The sequence below is a fragment of the Nyctereutes procyonoides genome, unplaced genomic scaffold (assembly GCF_905146905.1).
Source record: "Nyctereutes procyonoides isolate TBG_1078 unplaced genomic scaffold, NYPRO_anot_genome, whole genome shotgun sequence".
NCBI lineage: Eukaryota > Metazoa > Chordata > Mammalia > Carnivora > Canidae > Nyctereutes > Nyctereutes procyonoides.
In genome coordinates this window covers 101,388,248-101,393,185 of record NW_026575125.1, presented here as the reverse complement: position 1 = coordinate 101,393,185, position 4,938 = coordinate 101,388,248, and the positions used below count along the sequence as shown (strand labels likewise).

At 41.1% G+C, this 4,938-nt stretch overlaps 1 non-coding gene across 1 annotated transcript; it reads right to left on the bottom strand.

Annotated features, from left to right (window-relative positions):
- Positions 1-1,007: 1,007 nt before the first annotated feature.
- On the bottom strand, positions 1,008-1,114 carry LOC129519042 (U6 spliceosomal RNA). The gene has a single exon (XR_008666339.1). It is a non-coding gene; the product is annotated as a U6 spliceosomal RNA (small nuclear RNA).
- Positions 1,115-4,938: the final 3,824 nt, after the last annotated feature.

Genomic DNA, 4,938 nt, shown 5'->3' with positions numbered 1-4,938 from the left:
TCAGATTCCCATACTCTTCCTATAATGCTTTGTCTGGCGAGAGCAAGCATCTGGAAATTGACTTTGGTTAGATAGAGTTCGTGGAAGCTACAAACCCAAGGCTGCCTTCTTTGGGTTTTTCTATGTCATTATGCAGTAACACCGTCAGGAGTTCAGTTTCTTGGACACTTATGCAGTAAAGGAACACACAGATACATCTTTAAGGATGATTGCTCCTGGGGTGCCTGGGTGGCTCAGTGGTTGAGCATCTGCTGTGGCTCAGGTCATGATCCCGGGGTCCTGGGATCAAGTCTCACATCAGGCTCCCTGCAGGGAAGTCTGCTTCTCCCTTTGCCTCTGTCTCTGCCTCTCTCTGTGTCTCTCATGAATAAATGAATAAAATCTTAAAAAAAATGACTCCTTGTGATCAGATTTTGCTGCTGTGGCATATGTTTCCTGAAAAGATGAAGAGCCCTGCAGAGGGATGGTACTGGCCAGAGAGGGCCACCCTTAATGTGTGCTTTGACTTTTGACTTTTACAGCCAAATCTGAACTACGCTTCCCCGTTTGGGCTTTGATCTAAGCCTTAGTTGTTCATTACACATCATTATAAACCACTGCTTTCAATTTCACTGCCTTTCTTCATCCCATTCTCCTTGGCCTGCCTTTCTAGGTTCATTAAAGGAATTATTTTAAAAATATATTTTATTTAAATTCAATTTGCCAACATATAGTATAACACCCAGTGCTCATTCCATCAAGTGCTCTCCTTAGTGTGCATTACCCAGTTACCCCATGCCCCCCACCTCCCCTTCTGCAACACTTTGTTTGTTTCCCAGAGTTAGGAGTTTCTCATGGTTTGTCTTCTTTTCTAATTTTTCCCCACTCAGTTTCCCTCCTTTCCCTTTTAGTATCCTTTACTATTTCTTCTATTCTACCTATGAGTGATACCATATGATAATTGTCTTTCTCTGATTGACTTATTTCACTCAGCATAATACCCTCCAGTTCCATCCATGTCAAAGCAAAAAAACATGGAATGCTTTATGAAATTGCATGTCATCCTTGCACAGGGGCCATGATAATCTTCTCTGTATTGTTCCAATTTTAGAATATGTGCTGCTGAAGCAAGCACCATTAAAGGAATTATTTGATAGAAACAGCATTAACAGAAACCAATAGTCCTTCTATATTTCCATATTTCCTCTTTTACACCCATTCTTCTCTCTGTCTCTGTCTCTCACTTGCACTCACTCTCTCTCTTTTTAGTAAAATCACCTGCATTACTAAGTCTTTGTAATTAAGTATTTGTACCTCTCAACTTTCACATAGTCCCTGACGTACCTAAGAAAAGCAACTTTGATAATGTACTACTCAAGTATACATTGTTTTCAAAGTTGCTTTTTCTTCTGCCCTTATGTAAAATGTAAAGGTCTTCACAATATTATAGTTCCACTCCCATTTAATTGTCACCAGGGCAACCAGAACCTTCAAACCACTGGCAGAAGTTGTAGTTGCAGGTGGAATGTGGGAAGGCCTACACTACCCAGAAGGCCTGCACTCCAAAAGCTGGCCTAAGTCTTCCCACAAGAGGTTGAAGTTGCTGAGAAATATGTCACTTATGCTAATGGTAGCCATAGGTGGTATTTCTAAGTGACAGGATTCTATAGCTCTGATCTGCTGGTTGTGGTACATCATTGGCTTTTGTGCATGGGGGAAAGGATGCAGGTTGCAGGTGAGTTTAAAAGAGCTGCATTTACCAAGGGAATACTGTACCACTGTACCCGAGCTGTCTTTAAGGAGCTAGAAAGGTTTTGGGAAGTTTTGTCTGTCTGTTTGCCTGTTGTTGTTCAGAATAAACAGACACATAGGCTGGTGGAGAACCTGTCAATGTCAAGTTTTTCTCTCAGCTTCAGGAAGGAGAAAAGCAGATCTTAGTCCACAGGATAAAAGAGACAGAGACAGGGATAATTGGGGGGTGGGGAGGAGGCAGCCTGTGAAATCTAAGAAATTTAATGCATTCACCTATAATTTCCTATGTGCTTCTGAATCATTCTTTATCTATTCTTGAATCAATACAAAATTCAGTTTTAGGGATCCCTGGGTGGCGCAGCGGTTTGGCGCCTGCCTTTGGCCCAGGGCGCTATCCTGGAGACGCGGGATCAAATCCCACGTCAGGCTCCCAGTGCATGGAGCCTACTTCTCCCTCTGCCTATGTCTCTGCCTCTCTCTCTCTCTCTCTCTCTCTCTCTCTCTCTCTCTCTGACTATCATAAATAAATAAAAATTTTAAAAAAATTCAGTTTTAATTTGGATGAGGAGGTATTGATTCAGCCTATCATGGGGAGCTCTCAGAAGACATCTAGTCTAACCCTTTCCACTATTTCTTTATTCTTTAATTTGTTCTTTCCTTCATTTATTTATTTAACAACGTTTTTGAATGTTCATTACATTCAAGGTGCTAGTGATACAAACATAAGGAAGACATGGTCCCTTTTCTGAAAGAGTTCACATCCTAGTGGGAGGCAGAGATGGAAGAGCGAGTTAGCAGACTGAGTAGAAAGTAAAGGGACTGAGTTGTGTCCAGTGTACATGGGGGCACAAAAAGGGAGGATGATCACTTTCACCAAAGTGAGTTTAAATAATAATAATAATAATCCAAAGAGCAGGTAACAGCACTCCTAATGAAGCAAACGAGGCGTGGAGAGGGGAATTGAGCTACCTATGGCCTGCGTGGAGGAAGAACTTGAGACTGTCTTGCTATTAATCATAAAGGGATTTGGAGTCACACGACAGCACAGTCATGACAGGTTGGCTTGCCTCTGTAAATACTTAGAAATACCCAAACCATTTACTCAAAGAACTCCACAGAAGCAAAATCACACTCTCTTGCGGAACGTGGGACGCTAGAGAACATGATGAGAGATAAAGAATCAGTGCTCCCTCCCCTTTTCTCAGGCTGCTTCTGCTCTGCCAGAGTCACCCAAGCCAACCTGGACTTGGAGTCTTCATGAGCCTCTTTCTAAGAAAGCTGTCACTAGGATTTATGGTCTGGGTTGGTAAAGGAGTAGATTTCTAAACATCCCTAACTGAAAGCTTAGATCAGTAGTGCACCTGTCACTCTCATCTGGGAGGTAAAAAGGAATCCACTCTGCTGGAGGCAGCATCAGCAAGGAACAATTTTATTGCATTTGGAGGAAAAAAAATTTTCCCTTCTCTCTGGTGAATCTGAATGCCTCATTTCCCAACCATGCCACCTTCTGGAAACGTTACTGGAATTACTCCCATGACCAACTTCAAAGGGCTCCTCTATTAAGCCATCATCAGAAGTTCTATTTCACAAGGCTTGAACATTAAGAAAAACAACAACAATAACAACAGACCTAATCGGGGAATCTGATTTTATCATTATTTGCAAGGGTAAGGAATAATTAGCTCACCACTTTCCTTGAACATTAGAAGCATATTTGTGGAATAGGCCCATATCCTTTATAGAGATAAGGTATTGTATATCAGAGGAAATAAGATGGTGAATGATTTATCTAGAATAAGCAATAAATTGGTAGTGGGGGGGCAATGATCCAGACTCTCAACCTAGGATTTAATTTCTTTGGGTCACATTATACAATTAGAAAATAAAAGTGTGTGTATAAGATATGGAAATGTGGAGCGCCTGGGTGGCTCAGTTGGTTGAGTATTCCACTCTTGATTTTGGCTCAGGTCATGATCTCAGAGTCTGTGTAGGGCTCTGAACTCAGGAGGGAGTCTGCTTGGGATTCTTCCTTTCCTTCTGCCCCTCCCCCATATGCCTGTTCTCATTTTCTCTCTCTCCCCTTCTCTCTCAAATATAAATAAATATTTTTTAAAAGATCTAGAAATGAATATGTGCCACGAGTCTACACCATACAGCAGACTAATGAGAGGAATACTGTACCACAAAAGTTTCTTTTCACATTCTGTCACTTCAATGGGAATGCTAGTAGTAGAAAATAAAAGGACTTTCTGATAGTATTTATAATTTTTTCTTTTCATTTCTTAAATTTATATGGCAAACATTTTTATGGGGCTTCCTATGTACTTAGAGTTTTCTAAAACTTATAAAAGTTGTAAACTCATTGAATACTTACAGCTACCTTTTAAGCTATGTAATATTATATCCCCAATCTACAGACATTAAACAAGTTTATTTAAAATGCAAATTTGTTAATAAAGGAACAAAGCAGTTATACATTTGTCTCCCATAATTATTCAAATGGATTAGACTCATGGTTGGATTCAAAAACATGTGAAAATTAGGCAACCATTTTTGAACAACCAAGGAGTTAAAGAAGAAATCAAAAGAGAAATTAAAAAAATATCATGAGACAACTGAAAGTGCAAACCAATATACCAAAACTTCTGGAATGCAGCAAAAGTAGTTCTAAAAGGAAAGTTAGGGCAGCCCGGGTGGCTCAGTAGTTTAGCGCCGCCTTCAGCCCAGGGTGTGATCCTGGAGACCCTGGGATCGAGTTCCACATCAGGCTCCCTGCATGGAGCCTGTTTCTCCCACTGCCTGTGTGTCTGCCCCCCCACCTCTGTGTGCCTCATGAATAAAGTCTTCTTAAAAAAAGAGACAAAAAGAAATGGAATATTACTTAGCCATTAGAAACGACAAATACCCACCATTTGCTTCGACGTGGATGGAACTGGAGGGTATTATGCTGAGTGAAATAAGTCAATCGGAGAAGGACAAACATTATATGGTCTCATTCATTTGGGGAATATAAAAAATAGTGAAAGGGAATAAAGGGGAAAGGAGAAAAAATAAGTGGGATATATCAGAAAGGGAGACAGAACATGAATGACTCCTAACTCTGGGAAACGAACTAGGGGTGGTGGAAGGGGAGGTGGGCGGGGGGTGGAGGTGACTGGGTGGCGGGCACTAAGGTGGGCACTTGACGGGATGAGCACTGGGTTATTC